Source organism: Oryctolagus cuniculus, chromosome 6 (assembly GCF_051225735.1).
Source record: "Oryctolagus cuniculus isolate XC-2025 breed Fujian yellow rabbit chromosome 6, ASM5122573v1, whole genome shotgun sequence".
Classification (NCBI taxonomy): domain Eukaryota; kingdom Metazoa; phylum Chordata; class Mammalia; order Lagomorpha; family Leporidae; genus Oryctolagus; species Oryctolagus cuniculus.
The window spans coordinates 160,663,886-160,683,417 of NC_142872.1; the positions used below are offsets into that span (position 1 = coordinate 160,663,886).

Sequence of the window (19,532 nt, forward strand, 5' to 3'; positions counted from 1 at the left end):
CTTCTGTTCACCTATCTCCTCCTTCATGTAGGCCCCTGGTCCTCTGTCCCTTGGAGCATGGGGTAAGGAGCTCTGTCCTCCCCTGTGAAACTCTGACAACCCTGAGCTTTTTCCCAGACCCCATCATCCCAGGGGTGCCTGTCTGCAATCTGACCATATTCACATGACTCCCTCACGTTTGCACAGTAGCCAGCCGAGGGCTCTCACATCCAGAATCTCAGTTGGTTTAACTTAGCTATGTGCAGTGACAGGGCAAGGTGCTCTTATGATGGTACCCATTTCCCAAGTGAGGAGTCAGAAATTCAAGAAGGTGGAGGAACCTGAGGCAGTCACCCGGGACACCTGGGATTTGGACACAAACACAGGTAGGGCGCAGGGCCTGCTCTGCCTCCTCCTCTTGAGTAAAAGGCTCATGTGTAATGAACCAGACGGGGTTCCACCCAGGACCCTTCTTCAGGGCCTGCCCACTACTCACCCTCCCCCAACACACACACACTAGGCCCATTCTCACAGCTGCCAGGAGTGGAGACCGCCCACGCTGAGGTTATATTCCTTCCTTGGGGGCAGCCCCTGGACAATGACTTCCCTCTCTGCTTCAATTAGGGACAAGTAAGGGTCAACACCACTCCGGAGCTCCCTGTGGGAGCCTGAAAAGCTGCCAAGTTTGACAAGAGGTCCAAAGTGGGTGGTGGCTCTGCAGCAGGCCCTGCTACAGTGCAGGAGGCTCGGCCCCTCAGGTCATAGGTCCAGAGAACTGAGAGTACAGGTACTTACACCTCTATGGCAAACAGGGATGCTGGGTGTGTGGAGGCCTTGGGCTGGCTGAGGTCTCAGTACCACCACATCACAGGGCAGCTGCTCCCTCCATCCATTCCCACTAGCCTGCCTTCTGCAAAGGTACCGCTCCTGAACGCTCACCTAATAACTGCCTGCATTTGACTCTCTGGCTGCGAGTCTGGCTGCAGGGATCCTTGGCTAAGGCAGATGCTACAAGTGGTCCTGGAAAGCAGACCGCATAATGGGACTTTAGGGATCGGCCCCTCACTGTCCTTGGTGGTGGGTGGAGTACTGGTGGTCCCTGCCAGGCAGTTGCAAGTGTAGAAACTGTCACTCACAGTGAATGGAAGGGGACACATTCTTGGTATGAGGAGTCTTCAAAACATTTATGGATGGCCAGCGCCGTGGCTCACTTGGTTAATCCTCTACCTGCGGCACTGGCATCCCAGATGGGTACTAGGGTCTAGTCCCGGTTGTTCTTCTTCCAGTCCAGCTCTCTGCTGTGGTCCGGGAAGGCAGTGGAGGATGGCCCAAGTGCTTGGGCCTCTGCACCCGTGTGGGAGACCAGGAGAAAGTACCTGGCTCCTGGCTTCGGGTCAGCATAGCTCCGGCCGTGGTGGCCATCTGGGGAGTGAACCAACGAAGGAAGACCTTTCTCTCTGTCTCTCTCTCTCATTGTTTAACTATGTCAAATAAAAAAAACATTTATGGAAAATGCATTTTGAAAGAGTTAGGCATGACTTTGAAAATAATTTGCACAAAAATTAACTTATCTTTTAATTCTGTTTGCCCACAAACTATGTGAAATTGTCTTGTATGTCTGGCACAAGAGCAGCATGTTGAAAAGATATCGCAGGGTTGGTGGCCATTGCAGAGTTCCAGACTGGACGGGAAGGACACAGGCAAGAGCAGGACTTCTGCTTTGCCAGGTGCATTGTAGTAGAATGCCACGTGGCTGCCACGGCCAGGGGCAGTGCCTCTTCTTCATGACCATGGCTTCCCTTCTGACATGGGCAGTGCGACCACGGTCCTGGAGCTGGCAGGCCCTTGGCAGTTCAGGTTGGCACTACGGCTTTGGTCATTCTTCCCAGAAGCTCAACCTGCACCTCTTTGCTCAGCCCCCATGATTCTGCAATTGAAAACTGGAGGAAGCCAAATACGTCTGATTTAAAAGCGTACATCTGTGCTCAACACCAAGGAAAACTGAACTAAGCTGAACTAGATCAAAGATGCACTGAGGAAAGCAGCAGGTGTGTTTTGCCATTGAAGGAGAAATGAACCAAGTTTTGGGCCCAAGGAGCTTGTCAGTAAACTTGCCATGAGAAAGTCCATGGCCCACCCAGCAGAAAGTCGAGGGAGAGGGATCAGCTCTTACTGGATGGCCTGGGGCTAGGAATGCAAACCTGAAATTCTTTCCTATGAAGCACGAACCTGGATCTGACTGCCTAGGAAGAATGCAGGAAGAGAGAAGCGCTGGGAAGGCGGCCATAGGTAAAGAAAAAGATGCAGCGCATTCATCTGGAATGAAATATCTGAACTCAAATCCCTGCTTTACCTCATCCTAGCGAGGTGATGTCACAAAAGCTACTTAACCTCTCGGTGCTAGATTTAGGAATGAGCACTGCATCTTGTTTTCCTGGCTCTGACCTTTGGTTCTGCTTCGGGGAGGAGGGGAAGTATGTTTTATCATGCCCAGGCTTGTCGCCCCATGTTTGCAGAGTGGAGTTTCACAGCTTTGGCTGTTGTGTGCTCACGTAACCATGCTCAGGGCAGAAGACAGAGTGTACAAGTGGCTTCTCCTCGCACCAGGAGGTGACTTGCCTCGGGTAACTTTGCAGGGAATGTGTTCTGTGTCTCACTGGCCAGGACTGCTGCATGGCCACCCTTCAGTGCACTGGAGGCTGGGAGGGCACATATTCTGATAAAGGGGAAGGAAGGAGCCTCAAATGATGGATGCTGGTCAGGACCCATCTCCTGACACTGGCACATCCTTGCCCCCAGCCGAACAGTGGGCACAGGAAAGCACTGGCTGAGGGGAGAGAGTAGACCCTGCACACCAAAACTCCTGAAAGACATCCTTTAGGAACAGAGTTTGAACGCTAGAATCTGCACCTTCTGTGGGGCCTGTCAGCAGAGGAGGCAGCTCGTCCCATGCTTGGTGTTCACGAAGCTTAGGAAAGCTTCCAGAGCGTCTGGCTTGATCCTCACCACATATCTGCACCTCCATTTTACAGGCCAAGCAGGTGGGGTTCAGAAGTGACTACGTGGGAGAAGAGCCAAGCTGGCCTCCAGGCCAATGTCCTTTCTATTGTGGCAGGTAGGCCCTGGGGTTTTTACCATCACATTTCATGCACATCACCTTGCTCTAAAGCCCAGGTCACCTTTCCTTCCACCACTGAACAGACTGGAACCCTAAGATTCCTAACATCTAGAGCGCCAACTTTCTAAACAAAAGCTAGCAAACTGCTAATTTGACCTTGCCATCTCACAGTAAACCAAAACTCAGTGGTGTGTGTGGGTGGGCGAATGGTGGTTCTATGAGAGCAGACAAGAATGCAGGCATTCATGGGGGAGGAGGGAATCAAGACAGAGCTTGGGAGAAAAATCTACAACCAAATTTATACCCAGAATGGAATTTTCAAATGGCTTCCATGGATCATAAACAAGGTAAAGTGCTACAAGAAAACTGCATAGGGAAGAGTGCTGAGTTAGACCACTGATGTGGTAAACACGAAGCAAGTTTATCAGACAGAGCCAGATTACAGGGATTAGAGTGAGCAAGGACGGCATTTATCTCTTTTTCTGTCTGTTCTCTGTTGGAGAGTCACTCAGGAATCACCCAAAAGACAAGATAAAATGCTCGTTAATTTCCAAGTAATGGAGTTAAGTTGCGGGGGGGGGGGGTGGCAGATTTCTTGGGGTCCACAGTGTACAAGGCAATACTAAAGCTGTGAGGAATACAAAGGGAACAATTTGCTCATTCATTTATTCATTCATTCATCAACGTTTATTGAGATGTTTTATACTGCAACAGTGGTTGGGTTCTAGCAATACTACTCAAGGAGTAGTCTCTAATAGGTGAGGAGGGAGGGGACAGAATTGAACTAAGAACATAAAGGACTCTGAAATAAGCAGGGGGGGGCAGTGCTGTGGCACAGCAGGTTAGGCCACCATCTGCAGTGCTGGCATCCCATATGAGTGCCAGTTCAAGTCCCAGCTGCTCCACTTCTGATTCAGCTCCCTGCTAATGTGCCTGGGAGGGAAGCAGAGGATGGCCCAAGTCTTTGGGTCTCTGTATCCCTACAGGATACCCGGATGAAGCCTCTGGATCCTGGCTTTGGTCTGGCCCAGTCCTGGCCACTGGGCTATTTGGGGAGTGAACAAACAGATGGAATATTGATCTCTCTCTCTCTCTCTCTCTCTCTCTCTCTCTCTGTAACTCTTTCAAGTGAATATATAAATCTTAAAAAAAAAAAAAAAAGAAGCAAGCATCTGATAAAGGCTTCAAGCTGGTACTAACTGCTATGGATATTCAGAGGCAAGATTCTAGCCAGATTTGCAGACCAGAGGCTTGCCATGTAAAGTGGAAGCTTAGCCATGAAAAATGATTAAATTTTGACAATAAAGAGGTAGACTATATGAATGGTGATGGCAGCAAAAGTTAGCAGCATAAACCACTCTGTAATGGATACAGAACCCTGTGTGTACAGAAATACCTGCTGACTGGTGCTTCTCAACCTCCAGTCATTCTGCTTTATTCCTCCAGTTAACCAAGTACCTAACTACACGTAGCTACATCACTAACTTTCTTTAGGGGCTGGCATTGTGGCATAACAGGTTACGCTACCACCTGTGATGCTGGCATCCCACATGGGCACTGGTTGGAGGACTAGCTGTTCCATTTCCGATACAGCTCCCTGCTAATGCGCCTGGGAAAGCACTGGAGGATTGCCCAAGTCCTTGTACCCATGCACACATGGGAAACCTGGCTGAAGTTCCTGGCTCCTAGTTTCAGCCTGGCCTAGCCTTGGCCATTGGTCATCTGGGGAGTGAATCAGTGGATAGATCTCTCTGTCTCCCCCACCCCTACCCTGTAACTGTGTGTGCCTTTCAAATAAATAAAAAATAAACCTTAAAAATATACATCTATATACTTATTTTGGAGGGACAGAGAGAGTGTTCTCCTACATACTGTTTTTTTTCCCCAAGTACCCTCCATGGCCAGGACTGGGACAGGCTGAAGCTGGAAACCATAAACTTAATTCAGGTCTCCCACATGGATGGCAGGAGCCCAACTACTTGAGCCATCATTACTACTCCCTGAGGTTGGCACCGGCAGGAAGCTAGAGTCAGAAGCCAGAGCTGGGCACTGAAACTAGGAACTGCTATATGAGATATGGTTGCAGATGTCCTGACTGGCTTCTGAACTGTCAGATCAAGTGCCCTTCCCAGTAAATATCTATTAAGCCCTACTATGTGCCAACTACTGGACTAGCCATTGTGGCCACAAGCATGAATGAGATAGGACAGCCAATTCCCAGTGCAAAAGTTTCTAATGGTTTTGACTACCATGAACTATAGGTTTTAATGTAATCTTTCTTTTGCCAACTCATCTCCCATTACACCTGTTCCCCTCTGCGCGCGCGCTCTCTCTCTCTACTCCCATTTAGATTCATTTTCAGTCACTGTAATGAAATATCTGTGGGTGAATAATTTATAAAGGAAAGAAGTTAACAGTTTTGGGGGCTGATGCACTAAATAGCATGGGACCAGCTCTTGTGAAGCCCTTGCCCCACCCCTAGTGGCATCACCTCGTGTCAGATGGCATCACAGTGGCAGGAGGGCACATGAGAGAGACAGGGAGAGAGAACTGTTTCTCCAGACAGGAAGCCAACAAGTGTAGGGAGGTAGGGGCCTCCCACAGGTCCCACTATCTCCGTACCACCACACTGAGGACCAAACCTCCAAAAATGAACCCTTGAGAGGGCAAACCACCTGTAAAACTTAGCAGCCTACAATGCTCTTCTTGGAACAGGTCAAATTTACTGCTAACTTGAAGCTTTGTTCTTGCTGTTTCCTGTCCTTAGAGTGTCCTTCCTCCAGTCTTTCAAATGGCTCATGTCTTCATTTCATTTAGGCATCAGCTCAGATTTTACCTTAAAGAGGTACATGCGACCTTCTATCTAAAATGCACCCAACTCCAATACTGTTTCTTTACCCTGCTTTATTCTTTGCAATGCTCACTGATTTCTTGGTTGACATATTTGTTAATTTAAAACCGCTTGAACAAGTTTGTTAGAATACAAGTTCCTTGGTACCTTTCTCTGAAGGGAAGAGAGAACTTCCACTTTGACCATGGCCTTTTCTAAAAATGATCGGAGTCAGTGAACTCAAAAGGCTTCCATAGCCTTGACAGCTCATGACTAGAGCACAGGGTGATTTCTGATGCCATAAACAAGAGTGTCAAATTGTTAAGTCAACAACAGGAGTCACTGTGCACTTACTCCTCATGTAGGATCTCTGTCCTTAGTGTGCTGTACATTGAGATTTAATGCTATAACTAGTACTCAAACAGTATTTTTCACTTTATGTTTCTGTGTGGGTGCAAACTGTTGCAATCTTCACTTAATATATGCTAATCTGATCTTCTGTATATAAAGAGAATTGAAAATGAATCTTGATAAGAATGGAAGGGGAGAGGGAGTGGGAAAGGGGAGGGTTGGGGGTGGGAGGGACGTTAGGGGGGGAAGCCATTGTAATCCATAAGCTGTACTTTGGAAATTTATATTCATTAAATAAAGGTTTAAAAAAAAAAGAATACAAGTTCCTTGAGTGCAGGGATTTTGATGTACCATTGTATCACTGTGCCTGGAACATCAGCTGGCCACAGAAGCTGCCTCTACAGATATCTGTTGATGCAATACATAAGGACTCAAAGGAATGACCTGGCAACAGCCATGTGGTCTAGCTATTATCCCCAGTGTATGACTGAGACACAGTGGCTTGGGAATGCCCAGCAGCTTGTCTAAGTGTCACAGCCAGCTGATCGCTCTGTATTCAAGAATTTCCAAATTTCTAGGATTTCCCAAGTCTATTTGGTTCTATGAAACCACACCTAGATAAAGAGTTAGGAAACTGTGCTTCTTGTCCTAAAATTTTCTGTGCAAGCTTGTGTAAATTAGAAAGCTCGAGTTTTCTAATCCTGGATATCCTAACCATGTAAAAACAGCAAAGAGTTTTTCTAAACAACTGCAGCCTTCTTATCAGCTCCATTATTTAAACTTACAGTGATTCAGGCCGGTGCTGTGCCGGCGCTGTGGCCCAGCAGGTTAAAGCCCCAGCCTGCATCCCATATGGGTGCCAGTTCGAGTCCCGGCTGCTCCTCTTCCAACCCAGCTCTCTGCCAAGGCCTGGGAAAGCAGTAGAAGAAGTCCTTGAGCCCCTGCACCTGCGTGGGAGACCCGGAAAAAGCTCCTGGATCCTGGCTCCTGGCTCCTGGCTTCGGACTGGCGCAGCTCCAGCTGTCGCAGCCATCTGGGGAGTGAACCATTGGACGGAAGACCTCTCTCCCTCTCTCTCCTCTCCTCTCTCTGTGTAACTGACTCTCAAGTGAAAAATAAATAAATCTTTAAAAAATAAACTTACAATAATTCATGTTTTTAAGTTAATAATTATTATAATAATTGCTTTCTGCATTGGGACAAAGAATGCATGAGACAGTGGTAAGGGTGTAGAACCCAACACCGTCACATTTACCCAGCAAGTCCACGTGAATCTCTCCTTTTTGTGATGGAGTACCAGGCAACTCTAACATTTACTAGGCAGCTGCTGCCCAGCCCTTGTTTGTTCTCTTGTTGTGGGCAACACATTTGGCTCTGTAAGCTCCAAATCTTTGTTTTGAACGTTAAGGGATCCTATGTAAGACGAAACTGAAATTCCTTGTTGCTCTGCAACTGTTATGGTGAAAATTTCCAACACAGAAGTTGGCTATGATGGTTTTGAGCTTTGATTGCTGCATGTAAATCTTATACTAGAAATATTATTTAACTACAGTAACACTAAATGTAGATTCCACGTGATTTTTCCTGAAAAATAAGTGAGATGAACTTGTAAACAAACAAATTTAATGGAACAACAGGACTACAAGCTTGAATGTGGCTCATTGACTCAAACTTCTCTCCATGGGCAACGATTCAAGTTCATTTCATGCACATCTCACGGACCTAGATTTCAAAGGCTGTTGTAGGCAGCCTGGGCCCCAATTGGGGATTTGTTATAGGAATGGAGCCACCTCAGAGAGCTTCTACTACTGCAATTTCCATTGGAATCATAGGAATGAGGCAGCCTCCAAGAGCCCAGAACTGTGGGACCACTAGTATGCAACTACAGCCTAGTAAAGCTGCAGGCATGAAAGACTCCAACTCATATGAGTTGTTGGGCTGAGGGTGGACTGAGCCCAGCAAACCACAGGGGCAGTGTGGCCTGAGGCTTTGGAAGCCCAAGTTCTGTCCCAGTGCCCAGGATTTGGGAGATAGTCAAAAGGGTAACTGGAATGGGAATGTAAACACTCTGCGTGTTCTGCTGGTCCCACCATTGTTATTTAGAACTAAATGGCTAGTTCAATTTCCTAAGTTCCCAGTTGAAGGGAAATTAGCCTCAGAATGAGTCATGCCTTGATTCTGATTTAGATGAGACCCTGGACTTTTGAGTTGGTACTGAAATGAATTTAGACTTTGGATCATTGGGATGTAATGAAGATATTTTACATGTGGAAAGTATATGGATTTTCAGGGCCAGGCTCAGAACACTATGATTTGAATGAGTCCCCCAAAAAGCATGTGGTGACTTAATCTTTGGTGCTACGGTGTTGGGAGATGGGGTCCTATGGACTTTAGGCCATGACAGTTGTGAAAGGATTAACAATTATGAAAGGCCTAGAGGGTGCACGTGTTCTGTCTCTGGCTCTCTCACTCTTGCCCTTCTGTGTTCTGCCACTGGGTGATACAGTAAGATGTCTCTTATCAGATGTGGGCACCTCAACATTGGCCTTCCCAGCCTCCATAAATGTTAGAAATAAATTTCTGTTCTTTGTAAATTACCTACTCTCTGGCATCCCATTATAGTAGTGTTACCGGAGAAATGCAGGGTTCTTGTCTTCGCGCAAGAAAGAATTCAGGCATGAGAGAGAGTAGTGGGAGGTAAAACAGCAAGGTTTATTAGGGTAGGGACATCCGTAAGGACGGATGGGCACCTCTCCAGACAGGACCTGAGAGTGCCCAGTCGCTTGGACTGGAGGCGGGGGGGGGGGGGGGGGCGGGGAGTGAGGTTACATGGTTGAGTAGAGAGAGTACACCTGGGCAGGCCAGGCGGGCGGCTCAGCAGAGAGGCAGAGGGCTGAGCGCGCAATCTGGTTGAGGCTGGGTTTTTTTAAGGAGATGGGTCTCTGTCCTCACACATCTCCTCCTGAAACAAGGATTTTATGGCTGTAAATATTAAGAAGCTCCTATCTGATTTTCCCTTGAGGGTATCAGACAGGAGGAAGCCTAGCTGGCGCCATCCTGGGTTCAGAGGAAGGGCGAGCAGGACCCCCTAGAGAATGGGGATCCGGAGCAGGGTGTTTAAAATGCAGATACTGGGCTGCATCTGGGAGATTGTGGAAGATTGCCAGGCAGAAGGGGCGGGGACCTCCACCTGGCAGGTTATCAGGTAGAAGGGGGCAGGGCAGGATGCGAATGCCGGGCTGCCCCTGAAACATTATCAGGATGACTTTGAGATGCAGCATATGCTGGACATAGACGTCTTCTCTTTAGGCCTGTCATACACACATAAGCTCATATCTAACTTCCTACCTAACAGTAGCACAAGATGATCTAGCACACTTGGTCACTTCCTAACCAAACTCTGATTTGGTTATGTATCTTTGAGAAATCTCTTCACTGCAGTATTATTTAGCAAATCCAAGAGGTAGAGATGGGCAAAGTTGGAACCAGATGTATAAGCTCATGAAAGTTAAATGTTAAATTGTGGGGCCAGCATTGTGGCATAGCAGGTAAAGTGGCTGCTTGCAGTTCTGTCACCCTATAAATACGCCGGTTTGAGTCTTGGCTGCTCCACTTCCGATCCAGCTCTCTGCTATGGCCTGGGAAAGCAGTAGAAGATGGCTCAGCTCCTTGCCCCCGCACCTGTGTGAGAGACCCGGAAGAAGCCCCTGGCTCCTGCCGTTGTGGCCATCTGGGAGTGAACCAGTGGATGGAAGACTTCTCTCTTTTTCTCTCTGCCTCTCTGTAATTCTGCCTTTCAAATAAATAAATAAATCTTTAAAAAATGTTAAATTGTTAGGAATTTGGGAAGGAATAGGAATTTCTATATCCTGCCACTAAATAGTTATTTAAATAAAATAAAATTCTATGAACCTATAAGAGTACTTCAAAAATTTCATGGAAAATGGAATTAGAAGTATGAGCATATTTTTGTGCAATAAAATTTTGAAATCTATGCGGAGTTCTTTCTTAATGTATATTTTCCATGCATTATGAAAAAAATTTACATTAAACTTTTTTTTGGCACTAAAATAAACTCACACTTTTACTTCCATTTCTTCATGAAATTTCTGAAGTATCCTTGTACAATTAAACAGTGTATTAAAAACAAAAGTAGTAAGTTCTTAAAGCTATTTCCTATTATCTCACTAGCTTTTACTATTATCTTGGCCCATGAGGTCGCTGCATCTCTGTGGTGGAAACACAATGCAATTGCGCACTGCTGTCCCCCATTGCTTCCAGGCTCTGTGTTCAGAGACCTTCCTACGGTCGTCTGAAACAGTCTAAGGCGGCAATAATTACACCATGGAAATCAGCAAACTCCTACAAACCAGGACTTTTTTGCTAAGCCTGGCAGCTAACTGTTAAACATTTACCGGTTCACCAGAGACTAGTATTAACTCTTGTTTTCAAATGAGGAGAACAGGGTTCAGATAACTAAAGTCATTTGTCAAGAATCGTACAACCAGAGGAAACTGGATTCAGACCCAGGTCTGTCTCAGATTTTACTTGATGAAAAGTCAATTTAGACTATAAAATTCTTTATACCTTGCCGCCAACACTGTGCGAGCGTGCATACACACAAACACGTGCGTGTACACACACACACGGATTTAACGCTATTGGCTGCCAGCAGCTGGGGAGTGTGTGAAATCAAGGAAACAGGGAGTCTTTAGAAACACACGCTTACTGATGGGGCTCCACTAGCTCCACGTGTCTCTGTCCTGGACTGCAGGTGCTGCTGCTTACAGTGTGTGCATGAAAAATAAATGAGCTCAGCTTCCTGGTTGGTACTGTGAAGTCACATCAACTAATCATTAAACAGGACAGCTAAGATATTTTAGCTACTCTTTAACTTTGAAAGACGTGTTATTAAGTAATGCTATTTGCAGACTACAGGCCTTGATCCTGTCTCTATCTGTGTCACAATTTTGTGTTTGTTTATATGGAAATTACTTCCTAGGTGTGACTTGAAATTTAGTCACATTGTCTTTCTGTTGCCAAATACCTAATTTTTTTTTCTCATTCAGCTACTCAATTAATCATCAATAAACATTTATAAAGATGAACACAACATGAGATCAGAGAGTTGGGCAAAACCATTTTGAATGTGACTTAGTTCAAATATTTTGTAGTCAAATACTCACTGAAATTTGAAGAAAAGGTGAATGTTATATCATTTTATCAGCTCTTAACCTTGCAGCTCACCAATGGTCAATGGCAAAGGTAACTGAAATGGGGCATATAGATATGAAACTACTGGATATTCCAAGCCAAGATTTTAAAATTTTTTTCTTAAATTTTTATTTATTGGAAAGTCAAGAGTTACAGTGAGAAGGAGAGACAGAGAGAGATCTTCCATCTGCTGGTTCACTCCCCAGATAGCAGTAATTATCTCACTAGCTTTTACTTTTGGCCAGCGCTGGGCCAGGCCAAAGCCAAGGGCCAGGAGCTTCATCTGGGTCTCCCATGGCAAGGGCCCAAACACTTGAGCCATTTTCTGCTGCCTTTCTCAGGCCATTAGCAGGGAGCTGGATCAGAAGTGGAATAGCCAGGACACAAACTGCCCCTCTTCTCCCCCACCCCCAATATAGGATGCCAGAGTCACAGGCAGTAGCTTTACCAGCTATGCCACAACACCGGCCCATTTTATTATTAATGCATTTTAATAGGAAAAACATCAAATGTCCACAGAAGTAGATAACACAGCATAACAAATCTATGTAACTAATACCAAGCTTCAGTCTTCATCGCATTCACAACAGTCATGGTTCATGGTCATGTTTCTTGCACATCTACATCAAAACCTGCCTGCCTCCTAATCCCCTGGTATTTTGTTTATTCAATTTACTATTTTATATATATATATATCCTAAATGGACACTTTGTTCATCTGTATTCTGGACACTGGATTCTACTAGAGCAAGAAGACATTTTGGGGGCACACACCCACTTTTATGGTACTTACCCATTCACGTTGTAAATCATTCAATCTTCCAACAACCCTAAAAGGTAGAATGCTAGCATTTCACAGATGAAGGAGCTGAAACAGAGATTACAACAGAGCTCGGATTCAAATCCAGGCAGTCTGGTCCACAGGCTATGCCTCTACCCACTACACCACAGCGTCCACATAGGAATTCATTCACACATTTGTACACCTCTTATCTAGAGCTCCTGCATTAGAATTGTGCCTACCCTGGATTACCCTAGATCAATTTGGAACACTTTCCTCACAACACTTTCCAATTCTAAATGCAATTAACAACTTAAAGGCATACGGCAGCATGCTTGCAATTTTGAAATGCTAAGTTCCTTTCCTCCTTTCTTCTTCTTTTAACTATGACTAATCAAGGTTACATAAATCTTAGAACTGAATTTCTCCTAGGGCACATCATTTAAATAACATTTTAAAAGTGTTCTAAACATGATTATCATGTTTCAAAGAGTGTTTACACTTATCTAATTGCCTCCTAAGTAAAGTGTCTAATACCATATAAAATAGATTGGACAGACACTATTAACCAGGTTTGACAGAACAATCTAAATTACAAAAAGGTCCTATTTCCTCAGCTGCTCTGTGACATAAATGGCAATAAAACCCAAACCATCTGACTCCTGAACTTGGGTTCTTTTTTCCTGATAAACAGGATTTTCTTTTCTTCTAGCTGGAAAGGAAGAGAACAGAATGGGCTGAAAGGATAAAGGCTCTGGCGGCATGCTGGGTTGGCCAATAGTTGAGAAAGCCTACGTCATGCTGACTAGGTGGCCTCAGGTGTCCTGGCCATAGCTGTGGCTGTTCATCTCTAGCAGAGGAACGCCTATCATGTTTGGCCAGGGGTACAGGCAGGGGCATACTGCAGGGAGGACTGCCTACATGTGCACAAATATGAGCATGCTCCCACTGCCATCAATACATCTGGAAGATTCTTTGCAGGCAGGAATGCTTCGTATTTGCTTGCATGGGTACATTTATATGGCTGTCCCCTGGACTTCCTGTCTTCAGCTCTTCCAATTCTGAATTTTCCAAGTCCCTAAACACCATGACCTAAGTGACCATATTTATCCATACTCCAGACTTTCTCTTGAGAAAAGATGAATCGATTGCACACTGGGAGGATTTTCTTGACAACTGTCCTGGCTGCAGTACGACATTGGCATATTTTCAGCTAACACACATAATTCAACTCATCTGGAGACCTAAATGTTCTTCCTCCTGTTGGATGGCTGTGAGGAACTTGCACATCCTCCCACTCCATAAGGCTGTAGGCGTCATTTGAATAAGTAGAGTTGGTGCAACATGGGCCATGGGAGCCTATGCCCCCTGTTAAGGAGGAAACCTACAAGTGCCCTCTGGATCTGTCTCCAAATGCATGATTTTCATTGTTTGAAGAATTGCTGCAACTGTGTGATTCATGACTCACCAGATAAACAACCTGGTTCACAATGGTCCACTATGCTTTCCTTTGGTTGAGTAATCAATTACTTTTATGGCCAACCAGCTTACCAGGTCAGCTGGTGAGCAGACCTCTGTTGCAGAGTGTATGGTCTTGTTTCACACACCTACAGGTATGTGGTGTGATCTCTCCTTCTCATGGTATGCCAGAGTCCACACAGCATCTCCATCTGGCACAGACACTGTTAAAACCACTGTATATGCTCACTCATTTGAACAAACGTTCAGGGTATTTTTGCAACAGAGCCTGGCTCTGCTAGTCTCTCCTGGCTCTAGGACCCATTCAAACCTAGCAGCCTTTCACATCTGATATGTGGCTGGAGCCTATTCTCAACTGTGGTGTATGTTGCTCTCACAGCAGATTTAGCAGTAGATTGTACAATGTGTCCTTTATATTAGAAGATGCACACTAGCATACCCCAGACAAATGGATCCCTTAAAATTTCATTTATATGGTAGGTGCCTAACAGCGTTTAATATATGATCCTTTGGTAGCCATACTTCTTAGTACCCTAAAGATTTTCTATTTGCTACCACTAATCCAATGAAGATGATATCATAAAAATAACAGAACAGCATAACCTGACGCAGTCTTCCTGTGGCTGATGGAAGGAAGGAGAATTTGCATGCTTCTGTGGACTCTTCCTGATATTTACAGTGTTCCTTGAGGCTGACACTTGGCTAACCTCAGCCTGCCATATTCTTTTACTTTTATGAGACTTCTGAAGACCAGTAACCAAAATCATCTAATTCTGCATTCCTTAAAATTAACACTGACCACATTGTTCTAATGCTACCACTAGCACATGGGCCAGTTTCATCTCCGACATCATCATTCTAATAAAACCACCTGTGAAGGTCTCAGGAATTGTGACGTTACTGCACGCCAGGAGTTAACACCATTCGACTTACCAATGCTCATAGTAATGTGGTCCTTATTACTGTATGAATGGTCCAATACCAGTACCCATCTGGAAAGTCTGTAGGGTTGCTTGTGTTGCCAAACATCTTAGCCTGAATCTCCCAAAGTATCAGGGTTGAGAGAAGTACTATTATGATTTATTTGCCCATTTATTAGTGTTTTTCTCCAAACATATGGAACTTTTTAATTATCTTGTTAGTAATTTTCGGTTTAATTTCTCCATAATTATAGACCCACAAGAGCTGCCAAATTGGCTGCTATGGCTCTCCTGAATATACTTTATCAGTTATCAGTGATAAACGTCAGAATTTTTGAAATGAAGTTTATGGTGCAGTGTATGGCCAGTCTTCCTAAGTGATACATGCATGGCTGAAGAGAATGTGAAATTTGCAATTGTGTTCCACATGGTCCCACTGGATTGCTAACCACATATTCAGCTTTACATATTTCTTGAATTTCTACCTATACAAAACATGTTCAAACTTTCTCATCCTAACTGTAGATTTAAATATTTTTCCTAGTAGATGTGTCAATTTTGCTTCATTTGTTTTGAAATCTGTTGTTGATATAGACAAAAAAAAAAAAAACCCATATTTAGCACATTCTGCTAGTGACTAACTTTTTTGCACGTTTTAAAAGATAGATTTATTTATTTATTTATTTGAAAAGCTTAGTTACAGAGAGAGAGGGAGAGACAGAGGGAGGGAGGAAGAGAGACAAAGAAAGAAAGAGAGAAAGAGAGAGAGAGAGAGAGAGAGAGAGAGAGAGAGAGAATCCTATTCTCTGGTTCACTCCCCAAAGGGCCACAGTAGCCAGGGCTGGGCCAGGCCAAAGCTAGGAGCCAGGAGCTTTCTCTGGGTCTCCCACGTGGGTACAGGGATACAAGTACTTGGGCCATCCTCACTGCTTTCCACGGTGCATTAGCCAGATCAGAAGTGGAGCAGCCGGGTCCCAAAGCAGTGCCCACATGGGATGCCAGCATTGCAGAGCAAGGCTTAACCTGTCACGCCACAACACCGAGACCTCCTCCCACCCTGGCCTTGTTTTCAGTGTTCGATAATACAACACACGAAATCCTGGTGCATCTGTTTTTGCTCTTTCTCACTCATGCTGTCTTGTCTCCTTAGGGCCTTGTTTATATCTAATTCTATGTTGTGTAACTGAAAAACAATTTCTGAAATAATTTGAAGCATCCAAGGATTTTCATTTGCTTCTGCTAACCACCTGGGAATATCTACAAATTTTAAGAATTTTCTGTGTCCTTGGCCACCCACAACATAAACCCTGATTAAACAGATCAAGGACTAGTTCATTTTCAGTTTCATGTTGTTCCTGGGATCTCTTGAGCTTCAGATCAAAGAGGGGAGAGTACTTACCTTGGTGGTACCTGAACTCTGGCTTTTGTTCCTGTGGCTCAGGAGCCATGAATATGCAGCTTTGAATTTTAGTTTCCTCTTTAGCTTGCAAATACTCCCAACACAAAAGCAGGTGCAAGTGCTGAGCTTATCATTCTAAGTGTGCCCCTTTCCTCAGCGTTCAGCTGGAAATTCCTATCTTTGCTTTAACGATTATTTTTATATTTGGTTCAGATTTTCTGGTTGTTATGGTTTTGATGTATTTAAGTGTGTCTGGTTTGGAAATATAAAGTGGTGGTAGTCTTTTTTTTTTTTTAACTTTTATTTAATGAATATAGATTTCCAAAGTACAGCTTATGGACTACATTGGCTTCCCCCCTCCTCCACGATGACTTCCCTCTCACCCACAACCCTCCCCTCTCCCGCTCCCTCTCCCCTTCCATTCACATCCAGATTCATTTTCAATTTTCTATATATATACAGAAGATCAGTTTAGTATACATTAAGTAAAGATTTCAACAGTTTGCACCCACTTAGAAACACAAAGCGAAAAATACTGTTTGAGTACTCGTTATAGCATTAAATCTCAATGTACAGCACATTAAGGACAGAGATCCTACATGAGGAGTAAGTGCACAGTGACTCCTGTTGTTGACTTAACAAATTGACACTCCTGTTTATGGTATCAGTAATCTCCCTATGCTCCAGTCATGAGTTTCCAAGGCTATGGAAGCCTTTTGAGTTCTCCGACTCTTATCTTATTTAGACAAGGTCATAGTCAAAGTGGAAGTTCTCTCTTCCCTTCAGAGAAAGGTACCTCCTTCTTTGAAGACCTGTTCTTTCCACTGGGATCTCACTCACAGAGGTCTTTCATTTAGGTTTTATTTTATTTTATTTTATTTTTTTTTTTTTTTGCCAGAGTGTCTTGGCTTTCCATGCCTGAAATACTCTCATGGGCTTTTCAGCCAGATCCGAATGGCTTTAGGGCTGATTCTGAGGCCAGAGTGCTGTTTAGGACATCTGCCATTCTATGAGTCTGCTGTGTATCTCGCTTCCCATGTTGGATCGCTCTCTCCTTTATTCTATTGGTTAGTATTAGCAGGCACTAGACTTGTTTATGTGATCCCTTTGACTCTTAGTCCTTTCATTATGATCAATTGTGAACTGAAATTGATCACTTGGACTAGTGAGATGGCATTGGTACATGCCACCTTGATGGGAATGAATAGGAATCCCCTGGTATGTTTCTAACTCTACCATTTGGGGCAAGTCAGCTTGAGCATGTCCCAAATTGTACATCTCTTCCCTCTCTTATTCCCACTCTTATATTTAACAGGGATCACATTTCAGTTAAATTTCAATACTTAAGAATAACTGTGTATTAATTACAGAATTAAACCAGTAGTATTAAGTAGAACAGACAAAAAAATACTAAGAGGGATAATGTATTAAGTTGTTCATTAACAGTCAGGGCTATGCTGATCAAGTCACTGTTTCTCATAGTGTCCAATTCACTTCAACAGGTTTCCTTTTTGGTGTTCAGTCAGTTGTCACCGATCAGGGAGAACATATGGTATTTGTCCCTTTGGGACTGGCTTATTTCACTCAGCATGATGTGTTCCAGATTCCTCCATTTTGTTGCAAATCACTGGATTTCATTGTTTTTTACTGCAGTATAGTATTCTAAAGAGTACATATCCCATAATTTCTTTATCCAGTCTACCGTTGATGGGCATTTAGGTCGGTTCCAGGTCTTGGCTATTGTGAATTGTGCTGCAATAAACATTAGGGTGCAGACCGCTTGTTTGTTTGCCAATTTAATTTCCTTTGGGTAAATCCCAAGGAGTGGGATGGCTGGGTTGAATGGTAGGGTTATCTTCAGGTTTCTGAGGAATCTCCAGACTGACTTCCATAGTGGCTTGACCAGTTTGCATTCCCACCAACAGTGGGTTAGTGTCCCTTTTTCCCCACATCCTCGCCAGCATCTGTTGTTGGTAGATTTCTGAATGCGAGCCATTCTAACCGGGGTGAGGTGAAACCTCATTGTGGTTTTGATTTGCATTTCCCTGATTGCTAGTGATCTTGAACATTTTTTCATGTGCCTGTTGGCCATTTGGATTTCCTCTTTTGAAAAATGTCTATTGAGGTCCTTGGCCCATCTCTTAAGTGGGTTGTTGGTTTTGTTTTTGTGGAGTTTCTTGATCTCTTTGTAGATTCTGGTTATTAACCCTTTATCTGTTGCATAGTTTGCAAATATTTTTTCCTATTCTGTCAGTTGTCTCTTCACTCTCCTGTTTCTTTTGCAGTACAGAAACTTCTCAATTTGAGGCAATCCCAATAGTTGATTTTGGCTTTGACTGCCTGTGCCTTCCGGGTCTTTTCCAGAAACTCTTTGCCTCTGCCAATATCTTGAAGGGTTTCTCCAATGTTCTCTAATAACTTAATGGTGTCAGGTTGTAGATTTAGGTCTTTAATCCATGTTGAGTGGATTTTTGTGTAAGATGTAAGGTAGGGGTCTTGCTTCATGCTTCTGCACGTGGAAATCCAGTTTTCCCAGCACCATTTATTGAATAGACTGTCCTTGCTCCAGGAATTGGTTTTAGATCCTTGATCAAATATAAGTTGCCTGTAGACGTTTGGGTTGATTTCTGGTGTTTCAATTCTGTTCCATTGGTCTATCCATCTGTTTCTGTACCAGTAAGTGGTGGTAGTCTTTAAGAGAAGGTTATCTGATCACTAGAGGCATCACCCTTGGTAGGAATTGATGTAGTTTCTATGGGACCCTGGTTAGGTCTCCTACCAGGATTATTAGAAAAGGGCTGGGGCCAGCACTGTGGTGTAGTGGGTAAAACCACCACCTGCAACACCAGCATCCCATATGCATACCAGTTTGTGTCCCAGTTGCTCCACTTCCAATCCAGCTCTTTGCCAATGGGAAAACAGCAGAGGATGGTCCCTGTGCCCTCATGGGAGACCTGGAAGAAGCTCCTGGTTCCTGGTTTTGATCCAGCCTACTCCATTTGGGAAGGGAACCAGTGGATGGAAGATCTCTCTCTGCCATGTAAATAAAACAAATCTTGAGAGAGAGAGAAAGAGAGAGAGAGAGAGGGGGAAACAGAACTGCCTCTTTTGCCACATAATCTCTCCTTCCACTTGTTCTTTCAGTACTGATGCTGTCCACTAGGTTCTCATCACAGCTAAGCTGAGGTTGATGCTATGCCCTTGATCCTGTAAGATTTTAACATACTCAGTCTTGGGCATTTTGTTACCATAACAGAGACTGACTAAACCAATTGTCTTCTGTGGGGAGACTGGTCTAAAATACTGAGTCCTCCATAACTCCAACACCAGAAGAAAATCTACCCTCATTTCCTCCAAAGCCCATGATGGCTAAAAGTATTTGATAGGCTAAAGACTTGCTGTCTATACTAATAAGGTGTAATAACTATACATCAGTATTCAAGGCAACAAAGGTGGTGAAA

At 44.2% G+C, this 19,532-nt stretch overlaps 2 long non-coding RNA genes across 37 annotated transcripts in view; one reads left to right on the forward strand and one right to left on the reverse strand.

The window, feature by feature from the left end:
- Nucleotides 1-19,532, reverse strand: part of LOC103348141 (uncharacterized) — a 107,514-nt gene that overhangs the window by 19,898 nt on the left and 68,084 nt on the right. For 14 of the 36 annotated variants that reach the window (XR_016236013.1, XR_016236010.1, XR_016235998.1 and 11 more), the window contains one exon: nucleotides 12,286-12,360. The exons of 14 other annotated variants lie outside the window; for them this stretch is intronic. This is a non-coding gene — a long non-coding RNA (uncharacterized LOC103348141). Of the gene's footprint in view, nucleotides 1-7,063; nucleotides 7,188-9,104; nucleotides 9,241-12,285; nucleotides 12,361-16,923; nucleotides 19,105-19,532 lie in introns of those variants that run through there. 8 more of the 36 variants (XR_016236017.1, XR_016236003.1, XR_011389571.2 and 5 more) reach the window with 6 other exon arrangements.
- Nucleotides 2,139-7,429, forward strand: LOC127490628 (uncharacterized). The gene is made up of 3 exons (XR_007918872.3): nucleotides 2,139-2,268; nucleotides 3,012-3,094; nucleotides 7,066-7,429. It is a non-coding gene; the product is annotated as an uncharacterized LOC127490628 (long non-coding RNA).